The sequence below is a fragment of the Protopterus annectens genome, chromosome 8.part0 (assembly GCF_019279795.1).
Source record: "Protopterus annectens isolate FY-2018-M chromosome 8.part0, PAN1.0, whole genome shotgun sequence".
NCBI lineage: Eukaryota > Metazoa > Chordata > Ceratodontiformes > Protopteridae > Protopterus > Protopterus annectens.
This window is the reverse complement of record NC_056741.1, coordinates 51420079-51446633: the sequence shown is the minus strand read 5'-3', so window position 1 is coordinate 51446633 and position 26555 is coordinate 51420079.

The window sequence follows — 26555 nt, the reverse complement described above, 5'->3', positions numbered from 1 at the left end:
TAACTAAGCTAACAAAGGAAATAAAACAATTGTGATCTGAACTCCAAGTATACACTGCCTGGCTGATTTAGAGTACAAAACACTTTCAGAGATCAGTGTACATAAGCTACAGGATTCACTCTGCCCACACCACTGCCATACACTTGTGAGGATATCTTATCCCAACCACTGCTCCCACTTATGATGACCATATCCCCTAGAAGAGGAAAGGATAACTAATACACACACAGTAAAGTACAATTTCCCTTAAGTGCACACAGAGATCACAGTCAGTCTGGGGCTGCTTGCTCCCTTGCTCTCCAGGTCCCCAATAAGACTCACCACTGGCACAGCTATAGGGTCCAGATCTCAGCCTAGCTGGCAAGCTAACCTCCAGTACCTCTCTGTCCCACCAGAGCTTTGTGTCCCTGCCCAGGTAGCTGACACACACCCACATTTTGAGATAAGTAATTATACAACTTCACAGACACTCCTGGGAAAGGCTGACACAGATTCTCCAGCTGTGCCCCTTTACTCAGACTATATGGTAGTAATTCTTGCCACCACCAGCTAATATTATCAGCTATTCAAAGGCCCTTGAAAGGGTGTCCAGTTATTACTGTGCAATATTATTATCCAATTGGTAGGGCGGCCACGGTGGTGCAGTGGTTAGCATTGCCACCTCACAGCAAGAGGTTCTCCGGTTTGATCCTCGGCTGGGGTGCCTTCTGTGCGGAGTCTGCATGTCCTCCCTGTGGTTGCGTGGGTTTCCTCTGGGTGCTCCGGTTTCCTCCCACATCCCAAAGACATGCTGCAGGTTGATTGGATACTCTAAATTGGCCCTAGGTGTGTGTGTGAGTGTGCCTTCTGTGGAAGGTTGGGGGCCGGGCTGGCAACTCGACACCGTAAAACTCCACTGCCATTCAATGTGCGGACAAGGTGATCCGCTGTGGCGACCCCTAACCGAGAAAAGCCGAAAGAAGAAGAAGAAGAAGAAGATTATTATCCAATTGGTAATGTGACTATTCAGTCTAAGGCTTATTAGAGTGACCTATTATGATAACCTCTATAAATATGCAGTGTACTCTAGAGCCTACTTCCCGCGGTGGTGGTGCTGCGGTAGCATTGTCGCCTCACAGTAAGACACTGTCCGGTTCGATTCTCAGCTAGATCGTCTTCTGCGTGGAGACATGCGTGAATGGGCGTACCTTCATTGAAGGTTGTGCGTCAGGGCTGGTAACTCGGCACATAAAAATCAACTACCAATCATTAGCGGACCGGAGTTCCGCTGTGGCGACCCCTAACCGGGAAAAGCCGAAAGACACAACAACTCTAGAGCCTACTTCTCTACACAAACCAGCCACAGGTAAAGGTTTTTAAAATATTTAATAATAAATAATTAAAACACAAGACAATACTACTGCACTACAGAGATATCTAAGAGTTCAGAGATCACATAGAAACTTAAAATAATACAGTAGGACAGGTCTGATGTCAAAGAAAAACACTTAATCTAACTTTCTAATCTTTAGCTAATCTTAAAAGAAAACACAGTGCTATAATCTTACTTACATATATAAAGAGTATAAGCAGTACTGGGGTTGATGGTCCAAGGCAAATGCTTTCAGTCTCTCACTGAACAATAGTTTTTTCAACATTAACAAACAGCTCTGCTAAGGCCCTCCCAAATTACATCATCTTGACACTTAGGTTTTCCCAGTATTCACATTACATCATTTAGACACTTAGTCTGGAGTTCCCAGGCAAACAAACTGCATTATTTAGCAAGCTAACATCTGCTCAGGAAACTACAACAATAAAAGACATTTCACATGTACACTCTAACAATTATTCCTTAAGTTAAGACAATAGAAAGAATGTGTTCAGCCAGTCGCTTCAGCACCACTATTTAGATAATTGTAACTTCAAAGAACATTTGAAATGCTTGGCTTGATTTTCCTTACAGCAGATGGCAATGTTGTAACAATCCTGAAGTTCACATTTTACAGTGTTTTCTTTCATTTAAAAACACAAGTATTTTACATTTATTTATACAAATGATAGAATTATGTATCAAATTCTATTTGACTAGGCTGGCAGCCTTCACCCATCTTTCCCCAATCTTCACATAGATTAGTAGAGATGACACATTGTAGAGTACATGAACAGGTTTTATTTATTTATGTATGTATTTATGTATGTATATATGTCACATTTGCTAACTGGGTAGGAGGGTTGGTTCAAAGACCCTTTTCAATCACGGCCTATACGAGGAGGACTAGTAACTAACATATATGCGATTATTAGAAGTAACTTCTCTAAAATTATTGATTAAAACTGGAGATCATTTCCATATGCATCGGGGGACACAGTGGTGTAGCAGTTAGCGTTGTCACCTCAGAGCGTGAGGTTCTCTGGTTTGATTCTTGGTTGGAGTGCCTACTGTGTGGAGTCTGTATGTACTCCCTGCATTTGTGTGGGTTTCCTCCTACATTCAAAAGACAGAATGACATGCATCCGGAGTGTTTCACCCTGGGCATCTGCTGAAAATGGGCATTGACCCAGTTGGACTTTCCTGGTAAATACATAAAAATATTAACTTAGAATGCAACATCTTCTGTCAAAGCATTTTTAAAAGACCCTTATTAAATTATGACTTAAGACATAGGCACCTATACATTAACAGAAAAGAAACGAACCATAAAAATATTAACTTAAAATGTAACGTCTTCTGCCAAAGCATTTTTAAAAAACCTTTTTTAAATTATGACTTAAGACATAGGTACCTAGTTTTATTACAGCCACCCAGTGGTGTAAACCTTGGCTCAAGATGATTGTCACTCCGGAAGTGACACCCCGACCCCATGTACAAAAATGGGAAAAGGGATTGAGGATGGATGGACTTAAGACATAGGTACCTATACATTAACAGAAAAGAAAACAAACCATAATATCATTTTTTTCATTCATTGTACATTACATATACATTTTCTTTCTTTATGGCAACTGTCAGCCACTCCAACATTACATTCTCTACCTTCTCGTAAACCTCATTGCTCCCCCTGAACATTCTTCTGCACGTGCTCTTCTCACAACTTCTCTTTATTTCTATGTAACTTGCTCCTTCCCTTTTCTAAAGAGCTCATTTCCATTTCTTCTATCTCTTTAACAATATTCAGTACTTCAGTTACAGTTGGTGTAGAGTCTGATTTCCATTTACTGTCTGAGATGATCTTTGCCAACGTTTGTTCTTTCAAATAACATCATCTCTCAACTTAGGAAACTTGCTGAGCATAACCAGGAACACAACAGATGTACAAGAGAAGCAAAGCAAATGTCTGGTAGTTGGTGCAGAAGCTTAAGGAGCTGTTAATGAGCTATGTACAGTGGTGCAGGGTTTGATTCCCATATCCTCAGTTACCTAACTGTGCAACTCTGAGCATGTCAGTTAACCAGGCAGTGTTCCCAAGCAGGGTTCATGCACATCAATGTTCTACCTCAGTCAACAAATACAATAAATAACCATGAAATGCAAATGTACAAGAGAGCCACAGTTAAGGTACAGCTTTTCTGTTTTAATGAGTGAAATAGTTCACCTTAAGATATTCAGGTATTTTACAAACACATGTGAGATGATCACAAGATATTCAGATGACAATAGCCACTCTGTGGTGTACAGGGGTAAACCCTGACTATTAAGTGATCCCATTTCAAATAATGGCTGTGGCACCTGTAGGAGCTGGCAGGGGAAGACGCTGGTAGGTAGCCAGTGCTGGCTCACCCACCCTGGGGTGGAGGTGCCTCTGGCTTACCACGTGTGTGACATCTAGCAGGAATACAAGCTGTTTACCCCATAGAGCTCAAGCCTATTGAGCCTGAGCTGCTATGTGCAAGTCGCAATATGAGATGAAGGGAATTCAGTGTGCAGAGGTATGCCTCCCTTCAGAGGGCAGCTATAGTGAAGCTTGAAAAAGCCAATGAGGGATACTCTGCCAGGGGATAAGCTGGGTCATCCTGCAGGGCCATTAATATTGGCATGCTCCCTGCCACCTGACCACTCTCACTAGAGGATGTGCTCATGAGTGATTCCCAGGCAGAAAATGGATGGTTCTGTAGGACTCTCATCTCATCACTGAATCTATGTTCATGTGACTGAGGAAATAATGGGCCGATTCTAGGCTCATGTGACTGAGGAAATAATGGGCTGATTCTAGGCTCATGTGACTGAGGAAATAATGGGCTGATTCTAGGCTCATGTGACTGAGGAAATAATGGGCCGATTCTAGACTCATGTGACTGAGGAAATAATGGGCTGATTCTAGGCTCATGTGACTGAGGAAATAATGGGCCGATTCTAGGCTCATGTGACTGAGGAAATAATGGGCCAATTCTAGACTCATGTGACTGAGGAAATAATGGGCTGATTCTAGGCTCATGTGACCGAGGAAATAATGGGCTGATTCTAGGCTCATTTGACTGAGGAAATAATGGGCCGATTCTAGGCTCATGTGACCGAGGAAATAATGGGCTGATTCTAGGCTCATTTGACTGAGGAAATAATGGGCCCCTAGGCTCATCTGATATTTATTAATGATAAAATAATAAACATTCCAACCACCATTCAATACATGCATGCAGACTCTACTATATTAGTATACAGCTAAGCCTACCTCTCCTCCCCCTCACCACCAAACTGTTTTCCATAATATTGTCTGGTTTATGCATGCACTCCCTCTCCTCCAAAAAAAAAAATGTACCTCTTAACCAACTCATAAATAATCATCATTCTTCTTCTCATCAATAACCTCAACCAATGCTACCAAATAATCCCAGATTCTACAACTCGCCTACTAGAATAATTGATAATTGGCTCATTTGACTGAGGAAATAATGGGCTAGATTCATAGGCTAAACTCACCACTGACTCAGGCTCAAATAATGGGCTAGATTACAGAACCATGTGACTGAGGAAATAATGGGCTGATTCTAGTTTCTATTAAATCTAAGAACAAATGGTGACTCAGGCTTTTCTGAACACAGCAGGAAATAATGGAATCAGCTTCCTGTGACTGAAATATCAACCCTTGATTCTAATTCTCATTTAAAAACATCTTAAAGAAATAAACTGACTGGCTATGTCCATGTGACTGAGACTGAAATAATGGCCTCTAATTCTAGTCACTACTTTCCTTCATGTGACTGAGGAAATAATGGGTTGATTCTAGGCTCATGTGACTGAGGAAACTTACTAATGGGTTTAGTATAATTTTTCTTTTGACCAATGTTGCCTCTGTACTGTGATTTTATGGGCTGATATTTTGTAAACTTTGTCACTGTTCATGCTTTCTCGGGCCTCTACTGAAAATGGACATATATCCAGTTAGACTAGCCCGGTCAACAAATGTAAAATAAAATAAATAAATAAAATAATAAATAAATAAATGTAAGTAGAGGAGTCATCAGGTCAGTCCCGTGGGGAGGGGGATGCACAAAAAAGAGACATTCAGGCAACCTCAGAATATTCTGTATTAAAAATTGCATGATCAGCTAACTTCAGAACTTGTTAAATTCTTATTGGATCATGGACATTACAATTTGCACTTCAGTTTCTTAACTAGGCTTTTAAGATTAGATATTGCTAGAATTTTCCACAGGAAATACCATAAAACCAATGTCATACTATCAACATCCTGTGGGATTCATTTATAAATACTAGCCTATGCCTACTCCTTGCTTCTACGCTATTGTGTTTATGTTTGCTGTACTATCTAGGTCATGCGTTGCACTTGCCTATTTGCCAATAAATTAGTATTTTGCTAATAGGCTGTTAATTATGTCATTAATATTTATTCATCCATCTATTGATTACTCAGAAATTATAGATAAAATGCCTAGTTTAATCTAACCAACCAATATTTTCTTGCAGGCAGGTTTGTTTTCATTTAATTAAGTTTCTGTCAGTCTGACATATATCTTATTTGCATGTAAATCTCCTGTAATTAATTACATTTCTCTCAATGGATCAGCAAAGGGATATAGCAGTCATTTAAATTAATAACTGTTCCAGATAATATTGTCATCAGCCAATCAGAATGATGATGTGCCATTACAAGCAGACTCTGAGCAAGAACTTCAGCAAAGGATAGCGGAAAGGAATGAAAAACTGAAGGCACATGGGATGAAACTGAGTACAGATAAGACAGTGTTAATGACAGCAAACTGGGGAAATCAGAAGGAGCTGAGAACTGAGACAGAAGAAAGACAGTGGAACATTTTAACAACTTCAAGTATCTGGGAGGGGTGGTTGAGGAGAAGGGAAGTCTGACTGAAGAGGTCAAAGCTAAAATCAGAGGGGCTGCAGCCAACTGGCATATAGTCTCAGGTATAGCGAATGACAGAAAAATGTCAAAGAAGCTGAAAAGTAAGTATACAAGACAGTGGTGAGACCAGTGCAACTGTATGGTACAGAAACCTGGGTAGTCAAGGCAGATCAGGTGAGGAAGCTAGAGGTGATGGAGATAAAACACCTGAGAAGGGTGGTAGGATGCACACTGAGGGACAGACGAAGAAATAAGGGCATTAGACCAGAAGCCAAAGTAGCTCCAATTGCAGAAAGGGTCAAAGAGAACAGATTACGGTGGTTTTGGCACACGTGCAGAAAAGCAGAAGACAATCTGGTGAAGAAGATTTTGGACAGATAGAAAGAAAGTAAGAGGAAATGAGGGTGTCCAGCAAAGAGGTGGATGGACTGTGTGAAAGAAGATCTGCGACAGTCAGGTTTGAGTGTCGAAGAAGACAGGCGTGTAGCATTGACTCGAGAGAGGTGGTGACAGTTAACATGATACCCCGACCCCATGTAGAAAATGGGAAAAGGGGGGCTGATGATGATGAGTCAATCAGATTATTTACTGTGTCCTAAGCCAAAGATTATTATTAATAAAATAACAAAGTAACTCCTTTGTTGATCACTGCACTTACACATATCAAGAAATTATTATTTAAACTCTTTCCTCCTTATAGACCTCTCAGCAAGCATCTATAGTAATGATGGAGTTGCCTTTGTATTGGACTTCTTTTGGGCGGTGCAGTATGCTGGGGTCATATAAGCTCTTATATCCCACCTGCAGAGGTTCGATCCACAAGTTTTCTGGTAAAATGCGTCATTGTAGTGGGCATATTAACTGCTGACATCTCTGAGGTTCTTGAACACTGTTGCACTATATGACATTTAACATCATATTCTGATACCATGAATGAAAAGATATTTGTGAACAGTAACTGTATTGTGTACAGTTGTTGTTGTTGTAACTGTATTGTGTACAGTACAGTTCTTTAATTACTTGGCAGATTAATCCACAATATGTACTGCACCACAGTGCCATCTAGTGGTGGTGTGTACTTATGGGTACAAATCTGACTTTTAGTGTTCTAATGCTAACGTCAGACATTTGTCTCACTGCGTCACTTGTTCTGTAATATGTGTCAGATAACAGGTGCATCTTGCCTCTTATTCAGTCCAGGCTACATGACGTTTGGTATAAAAGCACTGTTTCTTTCTACTCTCACTGGAGAATCATGCATTTTGTTAATGCACAGTTCACATATGTAACCACTGCAGCCTCTCTTATCAGTGTCATGTGACCTGCATAATTATTGTACTCCGGGTAATATGAGGATACAATTCTAGGATTACATTCTTGAGTATCTGTAACAGATTTTTGACTTAAATCAGCAACTGTATTATTATTATTATTATTATTATTATTATTATTATTATTATTATTATTATTATTATTATTATGTTAGCTATGCGGAACATAAGATTTGAAACTATTTGTATTGTATTGTGTAATTAGTGTTGTTTTAAATCATTAAAATATCTTCTTCCACTTCTCATGCATCTTTATTTTATAGATAATTTCATTTCTGATTTTACTGCTGGTGTTAAAGCTGCAAACAGTTTGAAGAAATAAAAATAAAGGTCATGCTATGTTTTTGATACTTTAGTTTCACTATGTATTCATTTTGTCTTTATCACCACATCTACAAAATTATGTCAAGACAGGTATTTAGATACACCAGCAAAGCATTATTTATTTATTTATGTATGTATGTATGTATGCATGTATGTATGCATGTATGTATTTATTTATTTATTTATTGACATCTGTTGACCGGGAAAGTTCACTGGGTCAGAAACCCATTTTCAGTGGAGGCCCAGGGAGAAAAGCTTCACAATAAGTTAAATAACAGCATCAGATTACAGAAGATAGGTACTTATACAATTTTAGAAAAGAAAGGCTTTAAACTATATAAAAATATAGACACCAATTATCACATCTTCGCAAACCTTTTTACAAATACTGTAGCACTTTCTATTTAACATAGAGGTGAAGGTAAAGACATTTTTGTAGAAAAAAGCAATTATATTTAATTCAATTTAAGTACATTGCATTAAAAACTGAGATCTACAATAGTATCCACTCACTATATATATATATATATATATATATATATATATATATATATATATATATATATATATATATATATATAGATATATATATATATATATATATATATATATATATATATATATATATATATATATATGGGATCGGTACTGATCCCTGACGGCACTTTCTGCCAAAGCAGAAATCACCGAACATACATAACTGAAAGTGCTGTTCACTGAAGCAGCACTTTTGGTTATGTATGCTGGTTGTGCCGGTCGCACTATGGTGCGGTTAAGGGAGAATTCCCTTTTCCCCACTGTAGTGCGACCTCAAAGTGAGAATATAAAAGTAAGTGGGTGTAGGGGGTACAGCCCCCCACATGGGGGTGCAGGGGGGGCGTGCCCCCCTGCATAAAAGAAGATTTATTGCTTTTTGGGTTTTTTTTTCGAATGCACTTTAATGAAAGCGCTTTTTCACTGAAAGAACTTTCGTTAAAGTGCTTTTGGTTATTGTGGATTCAGACTATTGAACTTTCATTCAATAGTCCTAGATCCATATATATAAATATATATATATATTTTTTTTCCACAAGGGAATGAGTTAGGGAGAAGTAGTAGGTGGACTTGTCATTAATGATTGGTTGTAGCTTTGGATAGGGAGAGGGACTAATAAGGAGAAGATTATGGGGGGGTCTGGTATTAAGGGAGCAACGACATGAGGGGTTGTTAAGACAGTAGCTTTGTAGTGAGGGAATATAAGAAAGTAACAGGTGTTGGTAGAGCATTCCATAATTTAGCTATGGAATAGGACTATAGGCTTTGTCTTGCTTTTTGTTTGGTTTTGATATGATCAGAAGTTGTTTATTTGTGGACTGTAGGTTTCTAGAGGAGGTACGGGGTTGAAGGGTTAACAGTAGAGCAGGACATTTCTCTGGTTATATACTAGCTTGTGAGCCAGAGTTAGTTGGGTGTAACTGAGGTATTGGAAGAATTCATACCAATTAATCATTTTGATAGTTTGGCAGTGATGGGTATGGTGTTGCAAGCTGGAGGCGAATTTTGCAATTTTGTAGTAGCAGCATTGTAGTTTATTGAAGAGGGAGGAGTGAAGGTTTGTGAAGATGGGAGTACTGTAAGAGAGGGAGGGAAGTAGGAAAGACTTGGCCAGCTTTATTTTTGTGGGCCTATCGATGTACTTTGGATGCCTGTAGAGTTTACCTAGTTTAAAGTGAGTTATTTTTATAGTATTAAGAATGTGCTGCTCATAGGAAAGTTTAATGTCTATTGTTATACCAAGTAGTTTTGCAGAATGAACTACCTGAATTTCCATTTTATCTTGGGAGTAAATTTTAAAGTCTTGTGGGGTTGGTTTGGCGGAGAAAATAAGTAGTTTAATTTTTTGGCATTTAGAAGTAATTGAGAGTCATTAAGCCAGGTTTCTATGGGTAATCAGAAACAACATACTTACATCTTTAGGACAGTGGCTACTTAAGTGACATTATGGCTTCACTGGTAAATCATCACATACATCAGTTTTCAGAGTTCTCCACTTGTAAGCCATAGTGGACAACTCTGCCGTTGCTGCAATTAGCGTGAAAATATAGTAATTTATGCACTAATTTAGGTAGTGAGATGTTAAGGAATGAGTTTTGATCTTCAAGAAAATTTTCAAGAAGCTATCCTCATCTACAAGATTACATAAAAAAAATGGCACACTTTTACGAGAACCTGGCTCATGTAGTGCCACTGCTGTTCCCTGATCTGGCGTCCCTCTACTATAAATTGAAGAGCAAAACAAAAAGGTTCCTTCCCAAGCTGAATAGCCAGATACATTCTTCTCGATCTGCGCTCCTCAACTCTAAACTGAGGAGCAGAAAAAAAAAAAAGTCCTGTTTCTGGAGTATTCATTTTACTTTTAAAATTATATTAAGTGGCTTGTTTAGCTCATACCACATACAAAAAAGTGCTCATGTACATATAATCCTGCCCACAAAAACAGTACCAGAATTAATTTCTGTAGCTACATTTAGAAATGTGGGTGCAGAATGAATATTGGTACTGCACTACTGATTAACTGGCATCCCCCAGTTGTGCCCTCTAACACCTTGAGCTCGGTGCAGGTACTCCATTTGCCGCACTATAGCTACACTTTCTATTTTATTTATTTATTTGATGTTTGGTTACCAGGAAAGTCCGACTGGGTGGGTAACCCATTTTCAGCAGAGGCCCAGGGAGAAAAACTCTATTATTAATACAGTGGTAAAACACATTGCAAAGTAAGAGACATCGAGTAATATAGTATTAAAAATACAACGGTAAATAACAATGCAAAGTAGTAGAACATTAACTAATGGAATAGTTTACAATGAACAGTGTAGAAAAGACATAGAACAGCCATGAACTGAACTCCAGTGGTACATAAGTGTAAGATGCAGCTCCAAAGAAAGCATTTTTGCCCTTGTTTTTGTTAGTATTGCTTGTTATTGAATTTCATGTATATTTTGATATTTTCACATATATACAGAAAGATGCGTACATGTTTTAGATATAAGTAGTAGTCAGACGAGGACATGTATATTTGTGTAATAAGATGATAAAGAAGGGGCACAAGAAAAAACTAGAATGTTGGACTTAATAGCAACATTGTATACATATTAGCTTGTTTTTTTTTTGTTTTTTTACAGGGACAGTAGCTTGAGTTAAGTAGTTGTTCTTTTAGCTTGCATTTAAATTTTCTGTGATTTAGTGTGGACCTTATGTCTAGTGGTAGAGCATTCCAAGACTTGGTAACTGAGTCGACATAAAGACATTGTACGCCACACTCTTATTTGGCTTATTTAGTTGCTGGTGTTGTTGGGGTACATTTGTCCAGATAAGGGAAATAAGGGCAGTAAAATGACACTTCTGACTTTGGAACAAAAATTGTGTAATTTGGAATTGTATATATTACAGAGGTGACATCTATCTGTAAGGGTTTGCTATTTACATTTGCTATGGATCTATCTGTAAGGGTTTGCTATTTACATTTGCTATGGAAAGTGCAGGATTACACTTTGTTTCTTTTTTTTAATTCCTGTGCATAAGCATGGCCATTTTTAAAGCTCACTGGCAAGTGGGTTAACCTGCAAAATAATTCTGTTGTGTCTGATAAGTCTTATAAAGTATTCAGCAGTATCAGTCTTTCATGGAACTTTCTTTAAGCACCTCACACTATTTTCCATGCAGGTGCGGGTGTGTCTTCAGATGACTGACACCAAAGCCATAGAAACTGTGAGATGAAAAAACGTCCTATCATTTCTGTAAATTACTGTTAGTGATGCATACTTCCAGTATGTGGGCTGCTGTCCCCTGCAGCCCTGCCATACTGTAATAGTGAAAAACAACAACAGCATTTAAAATTTTGAGCATAAAGAGTTCGCAGAGGTTTCTACTCCATCTACATTTAAAAAGAAAAATAAAGAAATCAGCAGTAAAAAGAAATGCCACTAACAACTTTAAGTAAACCAAGAAAAGTACCGGGACCACAAAAGCAGATCTGATCTAAAACCCTATTCACAAAATGCTTGACAAACACTGCCTGATAAAGCCTAAGGGCGAAAGTGTTTTTACTAGTATTTTTCAAGTGTTTTGTGACTAAAGAAGTTTTAGATGAGCTCTGCTTTCGTAGTTTGAGTGCATTTCTTGTTTTACTTTTCCTGTATTTGATGTTTACTGAACTTATCGCCATATCTTACGGTTTGTTTGCCACTAACAACTTTTGTATAAATCACCACTAGTGGTGGGGGAAGGTTCCAGAGGGCAGTTGATCCCCTGTTGTTGTGTTACTTTCTCTTCAGTACTTTTTTATTGCCTTAGCACCAATTGTGCATAGTAGTAAAACTTCACAAATATGCATGTGCGCATTGCTTGTATATATTGTTAAAAAATCATGACTATGAGCATGAATTAAAAGGAAGCTGTCCATGGCGAGAGGGTCTGAGTGTGGTTTGCTAATGTGTATCTTGTGGGGTACTTAAAGTACATTTTGGCCAGTATTGTCATCTTCACACAAAGAAGTTATGTAGTTGACCCTTTATTCAGACAACAGCAAAGAAGCATAATTATCAGTATCACTTTAAAACCACAGACCCAGCACACCATTCTGTTTGTGATTAAGGAGATTCCCATTGTGTGTTTGAGATTTGACTGAGTGAAACCCAAAGTGCTGAGATATTGGGTGATATAACTTTACCTTGGTTCATAGGTTCATAGGTGTGTACTAGGCTAACAGACCTGGAGCCTATATAAGCCTTGCCCAAGAAGATTCCCTGGCATCATGCTGCCCAAAGTTAATTCCCAGTGCCCCAGTCAAGCAAGGCCACTGAAGTGATCCCTGGGGTGAATTTTCTATTGCCCATCCACTCCTCAAGATTTCTCTTAAAGAGGGCCAGTGAAGTGCTCTGCTTGATGTGAGTGGGAGATTTGTTCCAGTGTATGGGAAATCTCTGGGTTAGGAACCTGTCACTCCAGCATGTTCTGTTTATTGTGGTAATGAGGTTTAGGTCCCTGGAGAGTGTGGCACAGAGGGATTGGGATTTCTTTAGGTGTAGTATATCTAGCAGCCCTGGGTCAGACATGGCTTTGTAGGTCAAGCAGAGATCGCCTCTAAGTAGGCGATAACAGACAGAGTACAGCTGGAGTTTTGTGAGTCTGTCCATATAGGGCATGTGCCAAGGCCTCAGATCCACTTAGTGAGGCATTTTTGTGGCCTTTCCAGTTGTTGTAGATGTCTAGTGAGGTACATATCAAATGAGACATTGTATTCTATAATAGATCTAATGAGGGACGAGCAGAGAGGGATTATGACCTCTTTCTTCCTGGATGAGAAACCTTTTGTAATGAGATGTGCCACATAGAAGGACTTTCTGAGTACAGTGGCAATGTGGTTATCAAAGGAGAGGTTGCTGTCAACCTGTGTCTCCAGGTCTCTTATCACACCTTCGGTGTTTAGTGGATTACCACCTATGTAGTAATTCATGGGCACCGAATCATCTGCAAACTTGGTCAGCCAGAGTCCCTTTGTGTTGGCTTGAACTTCAGAGATGTAGATGCCAAACGGTAGAGGACCTAGGACCGATCCTTGTGGGACACCACTTGTAACTGGTTGGTAGTCAGATGTGGAGTCCGCTACTTTCACAATGTGGGTTCTATCAGTGTGCCAGTTGGCAACCCATCTTATGACATAGGGCTTTATGCCTAGTTTAGTGAGTCTATCTATGATTCCTGAGTGAGGGATGGTGTCAAAGTCCTTGGCAAGATCTAGGTAGGCTGTGTGAACTGCCTTGCCCTCATCCACAGCTCCGGTGACAGACTCAAAGAAGTCTATCAGGTTGAGTAGGCATGATCTACCTTTCACAAACCCAAACTGCATGGGGTCCAGAGTTTGGAGATTCTGTATGTCCTTATTTATAAGGTCCATGATGATGTGCTCCATAGCCTTACATATCAGACTCGTCAGACTAATGGGGCTGTAGTTCCCAGGGTCTTTAGTCACTCCCCCTTTGTGAAGTGGGATGACCGTAGTAATGCGCCATTCAGTAGGAACAAAACCTGAAATGAAGCTGTGCTTGAACAGGGTACTCAGGTGTGGTGCCAGTTCGCTTTGTAATTTATGAGGAACACAGCCAGGGATATTATCAGGTCACATGGAAGCTGTATTCTTGGCTTTGGACAGTGGGGCTTTTATCTGTGTAGCTGTGATAATAGAGACTTGGCATTCCTCAGATATTTTGATAGGCCTTTTAGGGGGTGAAAGGGGGGTAAAGTTCGCAATGAAGCAGCTGGGCAATATGTTGGTAATATCAGTTGGGTCTGTATATGTATTGCCACTGTGCTGTAACTCAGAGCAGATCTGAGTAATGCCATGTAGATTCTTGACATAACTATATAATGCCCTGTGGTTGTCTTTAGAATCTGCAGCAATTTTGTTTTCATAGCTAGCTTTAGAGGATTTGATGGTGGATCTCAGTTTTTTGCTGAGGCTAACAAAGGAGTTTTTCCAGTCTGGGATTTCACCCTTTTCTACAACAGTTTTTTTCCATCTGCTGTAGAGTTTGTTTATGGTGGGGGACCACCAGATTGGCTTCCATTTTTTGGAGGAGAGCATCTTGGTTCTGTTTGGTGTGGCCCATTCCATGCACTTGTGCATGTGCTCATACAGTGCATTGGTGTATGATTCAGCAGTCATGCATCTATTCTCCATTTGCATGGGTGTCATGAAGTTAGCCACCTCCATTTTAAGAAGCCCAAAATTTACTTTGGAGAAGTTTTTTTATGGTGGTTTCCTTTGGGGGGGGGGGGTGAGGGCAGGATGTGGATATCCATGGTGATGAGCATGTGGTCAGAAGAGAATTCTCCCTTGTATTAGGTGTAGTCTCAGAGTTAGCACATATGCAGGTAGTGGTGATGGGAGATGCAATTCTCCCTTGTATTAGGTGCAGTAATCACAGAGTTGGCACATATATAGGTAGTGGTGATGGGAAATGCAGTTCTCCCTTGTATTAGGTGTAGTAATCTCAGAGTTAGCACATATATAGGTAGTGGTGGTGGGAGATGCAGTTCTCCCTTGTATTAGGTGTAGTAATCTCAGAGTTGGCACATATATAGGTAGTGGTGATGGGAGATGCAGTTCTCCCTTGTATTAGGTGTAGTCTCAGAGTTAGCACATATATAGGTAGTGGTGGTGGGAGATGCAGTTCTCCCTTGTATTAGGTGTAATAATCACAGAGTTGGCACATATATAGGTAGTGGTGATGGGAGATGCAGTTCTCCCTTGTATTAGGTGTAGTAATCTCAGAGTTGGCACATATACAGGTAGTGGTAATGGGAGATGCAGTTCTCCCTTGTATTAGGTGTAGCAATCTCAGAGTTAGCACATATATAGGTAGTGGTGATGGGAGATGCAATTCTCCCTTGTATTAGGTGTAGTAATCTCAGAGTTGGCACATATATAGGTCATGGTGATGGGAGATGCAGTTCTCCCTTGTATTAGGTGTAGCAATCTCAGAGTTAGCACATATATAGGTGGTGGTGGTTGGAGATGCAGTTCTCCCTTGTATTAGGTGCAGTAATGTCAGAGTTGGCACATATATAGGTAGTGGTGATGGGAGATGCAGTTCTCCCTTGTATTAGGTGTAGTAATCTCAGAGTTGGCACATATATAGGTAGTGGTGATGGGAGATGCAGTTCTCCCTTGTATTAGGTGTAGTAATCTCAGAGTTAGCACATATATAGGTAGTGGTGATGGGAGATGCAGTTCTCCCTTGTATTAGGTGTAGTAATGTCAGAGTTAGCACATATATATGTAGTTTTGATGGGAGATGCAGTTCTCCCTTGTATTAGGTGTAGTAATGTCAGAGTTAGCACATATATAGGTAGTGGTGATGGGAGATGCAATTCTCCCTTGTATTAGGTGTAGTCTCAGAGTTGGCACATATATAGGTAGTGGTGATGGGAGATGCAGTTCTCCCTTGTATTAGGTGTAGTAATGTCAGAGTTAGCACATATATAGGTAGTGGTGAGGGGAGATGCAATTCTCCCTTGTATTAGGTGCACTCTCAGAGTTGGCACATATATAGGTAGTGGTGATGGGAGATGCAGTTCTCCCTTGTATTAGGTGTAGTAATCTCAGAGTTAGCACATATATAGGTAGTGGTGATGGGAGATGCAATTCTCCCTTGTATTAGGTGTAGTAATCTCAGAGTTGGCACATATATAGGTCATGGTGATGGGAGATGCAGTTCTCCCTTGTATTAGGTGTAGTAATCTCAGAGTTAGCACATATATAGGTAGTGGTGGTTGGAGATGCAGTTCTCCCTTGTATTAGGTGCAGTAATCTCAGAGTTGGCACATATATAGGTAGTGGTGATAGGAGATGCAGTTCTCCCTTGTATTAGGTGTATTAATCTCAGAGTTAGCACATATATAGGTAGTGGTGATGGGAGATGCAGTTCTCCCTTGTATTAGGTGTAGTAATCTCAGAGTTAGCACATATATAGGTAGTGGTGATAGGAGATGCAGTTCTCCCTTGTATAAGGTGTAGTAATGTCAGAGTTAGCACATATATAGGTAGTGGTAAGGGAGATGCAATTCTCTCTTGTATTAGGTGCACTCTCAGAGTTGGCATGTATATAGGTAGTGGTGATGGGAGATGCAATTCTCCCTTGTATTAGGTGTAGTAATCTCAGAGTTAGGACATATATAGGTAGTGGTGAGGGGAGATGCAGTTCTGCCTTGTATTAGGTGTAGTAATGTCAGAGTTAGCACATATATAGGTAGTGGTGATGGGAGATGCAATTCTCCCTTGTATTAGGTGTAGTAATGTCAGAGTTGGCACAAATATAGGTAGTGGTGATGGGAGATGCAATTGTCCCTTGTATTAGGTGTAGTAATGTCAACGTTAGCACATATATAGGTAGTGGTGAGGGGTGATGCAATTCTCCCTCATATTAGGTGTAGTAATGTCAGAGTTGGCACATATATAGGTAGTGGTGATGGGAGATGCAGTTCTCCCTTGTATTAGGTGTAGTAATCTCAGAGTTGGCACATATATAGGTAGTGGTGATGGGAGATGCAGTTCTCCCTTGTATTAGGTGTACTCTCAGAGTTAGCACATATATAGGTAGGGGTGATGGGAGATGCAGTTCTCCCTTGTATTAGGTGTAGTCTCAGAGTTAGCACATATTATTTATTATTTATTTATTTTCAGTTTGATTACCGGGGAAGTCTACTGGGTCAGAGTGACCCGTTTTCAGTGGAGGCCCCGGGAGAAAAACTCCAAGATACATAACACAGATTAGATACAAGGATGTCAGTCTTACATAATATGGAAACAGTTACAAGTAAGTACCTTGAAAAAATGCATAATCAGCAGAAAAGAACTGAGTGTGGACTTATTGTTTATACATTTTCTTTAGTGTGCACACTCAGATATTAGGTGAGAAGATGTTTTATATACATACTTTCAAGTAAAATGAGGATACACTATACATGCACAACTTCAGAAAAAAAATTAGTAACAGAAAGATAAATACAATAGTTACAATGTTGACTCATATGAAATAAGTAGCTAATAGAGATGGGAGAGCTTAGAAAATGCTCATATATAGGTAGTCATGATGGGAGATGCAGTTCTCCCTTGTATTAGGTGTACTCTCAGAGTTAGCACATATATAGGTGGTGGTGGGAGATGCAGTTCTCCCTTGTATTAGGTGTAGTAATCTCAGAGTTAGTGCATATAAAGGTAGTGGTGGTTGGAGATGCAGTTCTCCCTTGTATTAGGTGTAGTAATCTCAGAGTTAGCACATATATAGGTATTGGTGAGGGGAGATGCAATTCTCCCTTGTATTAGGTGTAGTAATCTCAGAGTTAGCACATATATATGTAGTGGTGATGGAAGATGCAATTCTCCCTTGTATTAGGTGTAGTAATCTCAGAGTTAGCACATATATAGGTAGTGGTGATGGGAGATGCAGTTCTCCCTTGTATTAGGTGTAGTAATCTCAGAGTTAGCACATATATGGGTAGTGGTGGTGGGAGATGCAAGTCTCCCTTGTATTAGGTGTAGTCTCAGAGTTAGCACATATATAGGTAGTGGTGGTGGGAGATGCAACCCCTCTATTTGGCGTGCAAGCAGCTCTATGACCTGCACAAACACTTTTGATGTTTTAATGCCCAGGTTTTGCATTTCTCTGTTTTAAATGTAAAATCATAATTAACTTTTTAAAGTTTCAGAGCTTGTATTATAGAGTCATGGACTTCCAATAAGACTCTTTGACAATGGTGACTCTGCACTTAGTAGGTATTGTTATAGTTCTGATTGCTGGGATGTGCTTCATGAGGAACTTGGAAGGCAGTGGCTATAGGACATGCCACCATATTAAAACTGTTCCCATATGGGTTTATAATGATCTCTGGTTGACCATGAATCATGACAATGTCTTTTCCAGCTCCTTCTAAATGTTTGAACAAAGTGACCATGAAATGGTACTTATCTGTCTGCGTTTCCAGTCTAGACTCTCTGGTGTACTTTGCACATTGTTATGCATCACATGCCTAGCCAAAAAAACTGACTCCGAAATGTAATTTCTAAACTCCTTTTTCCTGTTGCAGGTTACTTCAGGGGTTACTGCTGTTTGCATAGTCATTTATTATATGTACACTACCAATGCCCCCCGCTGACATAGGTGATGTGCAACCACTACCCCCTGGGGACACAGGATATGTGACTCAGTGTATCACTTACATACATCTTTATCTATCCTCCTCACTGGAGGGCGGTGCAAGGACTGAAACTTGAATGTTTGTCTTTCCTGAAATCAGATTGTGTATAACTGTGTGTGGTAGTAATTAATTAATTTAGTATCATTTAGTATCTTTATCATACAAAGTATTTTATGTTTGTATTTTGTTTTTGGAACTGTGTGGTGTGGGTTATAAACTCATTTAAGTAATAATGAAAAAATGTAGTGTTTAGTTTTTTTTTTTCTTGTCTTTCTACACTACAAACACTATGATATTTTTTTTTTGTCTCTGTGGTGCTTTTCTCTCGGCCTCTCTACTACTGAAAATCTCTCCAGCTAGACTAGCCCGATCAACAAATGTAAAATAAAATAAATAAAATAAAGATTGCATATATGCTGGTTGTTTAAAGCCAAATCTCAACAAAATCAGTTTTCTTGTTGCAAAGCCTATTCCCCGGCAGACTTCTCAACTGTCCATATTTTGGAGGAACAATCCCATTTTTTCAGGCCTGATTTACCCTTGTACAGGATGTCCCTAGTTTTGGAGGTTTGGTCCTATTTCCAGGCTTAACTTACTCCTTCATACAATTTTCTGAATCCTACTCATCACGTGTGAGTTTTGAAGCTGTCTAGTACACAGAAACAAAACTACATGACTAACACATTAGAGGTAACAATCATTTAAAGTAAGAGAACATGCATCTTACATCTTCCTTTTTTCTGAAGAAAAATTAATGACCTTGTGTGATAAAGTCAACAGATTTTACACCGTCTCTTTGATAATGAGTTTGTATTTTCCATCATTTTGTAACTCTCTGATTTTTAAATATGTGATTATTGGCCATATCTCACATTCCTACTTGAAGTGGGGAGAGTCATGTGCTATTTGGAATTGCAATTTTCTGCTAATAAGATGTCCAGATTTTAGGCTGGATGTTCCTACTTTTCAAGGGCCTGTGTCCTTATTTTCGATGTCTGTAGTTTAATAAGTATGTTTTATTTATTTATTGACATTTGATTACTGGGAAAGTCCCACTGAGTAGGAACCCATTGTCAGTGGATGCCCAGGGAGAATAGCTCCAAAGCTTTGCGTTTTCTAGACATTCCTAATATCTGATATGATACCTAGGAATCTTAAGTAAGGGGAACAAAATGTGAGCTGTGTAGACTGGTTGTACAATATGGATCATGATGCAACACTTGAGAACCAATCAGAGACTGTTGCTTGATCTTTGTTGCTTAGGAACAATACCTGGAATACATATTTATTTTTTGTAACTAGGTAAGAGCACTGATCCAATGGACTCATTTAAGTCTCAAGTTAAGACAGTATTTATAGTGGAAGTGAATATTTTGGCAAGGATTCAACTGAAAATTTTCTGCAGGCAGAAGACACCCTAGAGCTTCCTTCCTGGAGAGGAAAATTGAGATGGATGAAAATAAAACTGAGAAAAAAACAGGAAGGGGAAAAATCTTGTCATTTATGGAATATCTGTCTCTGGCTTTATTACAGAAGACTAGCATAGAAGCAGGTCATATTTCAATACCTAAAGTGACATGATGCTGAAACTGATGTTTTTGAAAGTATGTTTGGGTAGCACTGTTTCCTATACTTATAAAGTCCATCCTGGTCTGATTCATAGAACCCTCTGTTCTGCTGCTGCAGGTAGTGAAAAAGGCAAACTCCTGGTGGTGTAGTTGAATGCTTAACAGTACTGGTCCTGAAGAAGCACCTGACTGGTGTACTAGATACTTTCAGGTAAAGGTCGTGCCCTCCTGATCCTTGAAAACCAACATCTTTAGTGAAGAATGATGTAACATCGCCATCTACAGTCAGCAGTAAACTCCTACAGCTTATTCTTCACTCTACATCAAGCTGCTTTTATAAGTTCATAGGTGATTACTGGCTAGTGGCAAAAGAGCCTTTACAAGCCTAGCCAATAATACTCAGGATATCTTCAGTTAGTCCCACCCACCCTCCCTGTTTTTGTTTTGGTGTTAATCTTAGTGGCCTTGCAACTGCCCACCCCTCTTGTAAATTTGTGTTTGGATACTCCTTCTGGGCCCATCTCATTTGCTCACTCAACTGAGTGCAGTGAGATCATATTCTGATTTCAGGCACTCCTACTGTGTACAAAGAGAGCATCTGGGAAACAGAAAAAAAATAAGCTTGTTTCCTGCCTTTCCTGTTAAGTGGTATAGACTATTTGTATGTTTCTGAGCCCCAAGCCCTTCTGTGTTGGAGGGAAGCCTTCTAGCTTAGTTTTTTTTTCTTATAACCAGCCAGTTTTCTAGTTTCAGCACTCAAATCTGTTTATTTGATCTCAGCACTTGTTCAGAAAAAAAAAATGTCATCTGCTTTTACTGTACTTGTGTTTCTACCTACTTTATTTTACTTTTGCATCATCTTAAAAATACTCAATTGTATTTATTACTGCTTAGTGTAACTCATTCTAAGCCTTTTGGATTAAACACTTGGGCTTCGGACCAGTTGTTTTGCACTGAGATGGTTTGTGGTCTGCACTGTAGTGGCAGAACAGGTAGCTTACATCCTTCTAGGTTGGGAACTGCTGATTGAGGGCTCAGTGTCTGTTATTCTAAAAGTGTATTAATTCTGGTTTAAGCACTTGGGCTTTCAGGCCAGTTATTTTACATTAAGAGGGTTCGTGGTCTGCACTCTTGTGGGAGGAGAGGCTGGACTCTGCCCTTCTGAGCTGGGAATTTCTGGTTAAAGGCTTATAGTGCAATCATATCTGAACTGCTTCTTACTGAAGTTGGTGCGCCTTATTTGCTGTGGCATAGACTGGATTCAGGCCTGCTGGATCTAGCTTTGTTTGTGTAACTTGAGCACTAATCCAGGCATTCTAAAGTATTCAATTGTATTTATTACTGCTTGGTAGTAACTTGATTAAAGTGTAGCTATCATTCTAAGTCTTTTGGATTAAGCACTTGGGCTTCAGACCAGTTGTTTTACATTAGGAAGGTTTGTGGCATGCACTGTGGTGGCAGGACAGGTAGCTTTCATCCTTCTAAGTTGGGAACTGCTGATTGAGAGCCCAGTGTCTGTTATTCTTAAAGTGTATTAGTTCTGGTTTAGGCACTTGTGCTTCAGGCCAGTTATTTTACATTAAGAAGGTTCATGGTCTGCACTCTTGTGGGAGAAGAGGCTGGACTCTGCCCTTCTGAGCTGGGAATTTCTGGTTAAAGGTTTATAGAGCCTGAATATTTGAACTGTATCTTACTGAAATTGGTACACATTGTTTGCTGTAGGGTTGCCACGTTTTCAAATGGCCAAAGTGGGACATTTTTGGTACAAACATCAGATTTTACAGGCCGACACATACCCCCAATCAGTACAAAGGTTAGAACTTAACTTTTTTGCCTAAATAAAAGCTTATTCTTGTAGCATTTTAGTTGCTTCTGTTTCTTATAACATTTAGGTATTTTAGATACAGAATAACTGTTTTATACTATTACATTAAATATAGGAAATAATTTTGTCCTAAAATCTCAGGACATTTGCCATTTTTACAATTTTTATCAGGACAAAACTGCCCAACGAGGGACTGTCCCTCACAAAGTGGGACAGGTGGTAACCCTAGTTTGCTGTAGCATAGACTAGATCCAGGCCTGCTGAATCTAGCTTTGTTTATATGCTTGTTGTTTGTTTGCTTGTTATTTCCTGGACGCTAATTCCACCTAATCTTCTCAGCACTTCTGTGGATCACTAGTGATATCTGCATTGCTTACTGTACTTATTTCCTTGTTTCACTTGAAAGAAAGTTACTGTTTGTCATTTTTGCATTTAAGTTACCTGTAACACATTGCACTTAAGTTACCTGGCACTTGCGTGCTAAAGCAATTATATAAATCAGCACTAAAAATTAAAAGCACTACACTCTCACTCCCCACTGGCCCTTGTTTTCAATTATTAAGGAATTCCCAATATTATTCTAGCATATCTAAAGGTCAGTTGTCAATCTCCTCTCTGGTCCAGCTGGTGAATCTGGGAATCTTGAGGCAATGTTACAACTTCCTCATGTACACAGACAACCCTCTCCTCCTCCCAACAAATTCCAACACATGTGAGAGATGCAACCATATAGCCAAACTGGAGGCTAAGCTCTCTCAACTCAGTACTGGCATAACCAGTCAGGAGAGGAAACCACACTCACTACAATTCCAGTCTCACATAGACCTACCGACAGCAAACCAAACACATAATCACACAAAACATACTGAGGCTCTAAATAAAGATCTGCCTAAGCAGCAGAGACCTCCAAAGCAGACACCCAAGCAACCGCTACCCCAAAACAAAACACGTGCAACACATATTTCACAAAGCCAGTGTGCCGAACAGTCACAGCACTTAAGACTAAATAACACACCTGATACACTTGTAATAGGTGACTCTATCGTCAGGCATACTGACGTCCCGCTCACCAGGCTGAACAAGGAGAGGGTCATGGTGAGCAGCTTGTCGGGCGCTAGGATCCGCCACATAACACAAGCACTCAGGTCACTCCAAGGCAAGTACAAATATGACTCAGTCATTGTCCATGCTGGTGTGAATGACCTGAGACGTACCTCCCTGGACTACATGAAAAGAGACATAAAGGAGCTCTCTGAGCATGTAGCCCAGGCCGGTATGACCCTGACCTTGAGTAGCATCTTACCCTCTCCAGGAATGATGCCACAATATGAAGACAAGATGATCAATTTCAACAATTGGCTTAAGTACTGGTGTCATTCAAAGGGGATCCAATGCCTGTCAGCTTGGGATGATATGCTCGACAAGCCACGATGCTTCGCTAGGGACGGCTTGCACCTGTCACCCCTGGGCTTTCGGATATTGGCAAAGGCTCTTGCTACCCCATAGTGCTTTTTAGGCAAGGCTCAAAGACAAACCCACCTCCATAGGTATCACAAGGGATAAGAAACTAAGAGTAATGCTACTCAACGCCAGAAGTCTAAACCTCAAGATGCATGCACTCAAACTCTCCTTAGCATGGAGAACATCGATATCTGTGCAGTAACAGAAACCTGGTTCAGGGCTCCCGAGAGCACCCCAGCACTACCAGGTTATACCTCATGCCATGCTTTTCGGCCCCAAAACTTGGACCGAACCACAAAAGGAGGGGGAGTATCGATATTCATCAAAGATACCCACACCTCCAGGTTGGTGGCAAAGCACGAAGCATCAGAGACTATCCATGTGCAACTAACAGTGGGTAAAACTGCCTTCCAGTTTATACCCTTCTACAGACCACCCTCCCAAACCCAGGAACCCCACTCGGCCTTTCTGAGAACACTGGAAAATATGAAGGTCTCTCCAAACACCATTATATTGGGCGACTTCAACTACCCACACATAGACAGGGAGCATTACTCTAGCTCCAACACCCTAGCCCAAAGGTTCCTAGAATTTATAAACTCAAATGCTATGGAACAACTTGTTACCACTCCCACAAGAGAAAACATACTGGACCTGATCATCACCAACATGGGAGTGTATCCTCACTGGTAAGATCAGACCATAAACTAATCTCACTGGATATTCACATCCCGACCCCACCCCCTGCCCAGAAAACCACAGTGAAAATCTTCTCTAAAGCAAATTTCACACTCCTCAAAACTGAGGTGGAATCCTTCAAAGCCCCCGGGCCTGTGGAAAATACGGCCCAGACCGCAGAATCCTTTATAAACACATTCTATGAACACCTTTAGGAATGCATGGATCATGCGATCCCAAATAAAACCAAGACCCAATCCTCCAAAGGCAGACGTCCTGTCTGGTGGACCCCAGCCATAAATAAACTATACAATAGAAGGAGGAAGCTACTAAATGATTGAGTAAAATCCCAAAAAGGGAAGGCATCACTGATCAGTATTAGCAAAAAACTATGGGCACTCATAAAATTGTCTAAGGCCAGCTTCGAGAGAAAAATTGCACAGGACACTAAGGATAATCACAAGGCTTTCTTTAGTTATGTTAGGAACCTGGGTGGTAATTCCCAGATATGCTCAGAATTAGTCCAAAATGACAAAAAATACACTGAACCCACAGACATTGCCAACATCCTAGCTGACAGGTTCAGCAAACTCTCCCCCACCAAAGGCAAATATCTATCCCAGCAGAGTGCTGCCCCCCTGACATCTCAGATGCTCAGGTAAGAGCCGCCCTCTCCAAAGCAAAAAACACAGCATCAATGGGACCAGATGGTGTCCTGGGTTGTGTCCTACATGAATTCCAAGAAGAGCTAAACCCAAACATAAAACTACTGTTCAATCTCAGCCTTACTACAGGATATGTGCCCAAAGAGTGGCGTACAGCAACAGTGGTCCCTCTCCATAAAGGTGGTGCCTCAACGGATCCTGGAAACTATCGCCCCATAAGCCTGACTAGCTTGGTCTGCAAAGCTATGGAAACGATCATCATGGACCTCATAAATAAAGATATTGGGGACCTACAGACACTGGATCCTACCCAGTTCGGCTTTGTTAAGGGCAGATCCTGCCTCTTAAACCTGGTTGATTTCTTTGAAACAGTCACCAAGGCCATTGACGAGGAGAAGGTGGCCCACACAGCCTACCTGGGCCTCACAAAAGCCTTCGCTACAATACCCCACTCAGGCATTATAGATAAGCTCACCAGCTTAAATATAAACCCCTATGTCACTAGATGGATTGCAAACTGGCTCAAGGACAGAACCCACATGGTTAGAATTGCTGGAGCCATGTCAGACTCCAAACCAGTTACAAGTGGTGTCCCACAAGGCTCAGTCCTGGGACCTCTCTTGTTCGGTATATATTTCTCGGAGGTACAGGCCAACACGGAGGGACTGTGGCTGACCAAGCTCCCAGATGACTGCAAACTGGGCACCATAATCGACTCTCCAGCCGACACAAGCATCCTCCAAAAGGGCCTCATAGAAACAGACAACTGGTGCCAGAGCCATGGCCTCAAGCTAAATGCCAAAAGTGTATAGTCATCCCTTTGCCAAAAAAGTGCACAAATTACCACATAGGTGGTAATCCATTAAGTACAGAAGAAGTAATTAGGGACCTGGGGACCCAAGTTGATAGCAATCTCTCATTTGACAGCCATGTGGCCAAAGTGGTTAGAAAAACATTTTATATAGCCCACCTAATCATGAAGGGATTCACATCTAGATCAGGGGAGGTCATCATGCCTCTTTACTCATCCCTCATCAGGCCCATAATTGAGTACAATGCCCCTTTTGGGATGTACCTTACCAGACACCTGCAGCAACTGAAAAGACCCCAAAAGTACCTCACCAAGAGGATCAAAGGGCTCAAACAGATGCCATATGCTGCCCGGTTAAAGAAACTCCAGCTCTACTCAGTGGCATACCGCCTGTTCAGAGGCGATCTGTGCCTGACGTATAAAGCCGTGTCCAACCCGGAATTAATGGACATGCTGCACCTCAGAAAATCCAAATCCCATTGAGCTACGCTCGAGAGACTTGAACCTCAGCACTGAAATAAATAGGACATGCTGGAGGGACAGATTCCTAACCCAGAGGCTCCCTTCACTCTGGAATAAAATCCCAGTCCAGATTAGGCAGAGTCCCTCATTGACTCTCTTCAAGAGGAATCTTGATGAGTGGATGGGAGATCGTAGGTTTACCCCGGGTATCACTTCTGTGTCACTGTTAGACAGAGGCACAGTATACTAACCTCAAAAAAAGGGCATAGCAGAATTAATTTAAAATGGGTGGCGAAAGCCAAACACATTCTGGCTAGGCTTATAAATGCCCTAGGGCAGATAGCCTACTATGAACCTATGAACCTATATATATTTTTTTTCAATAATAATT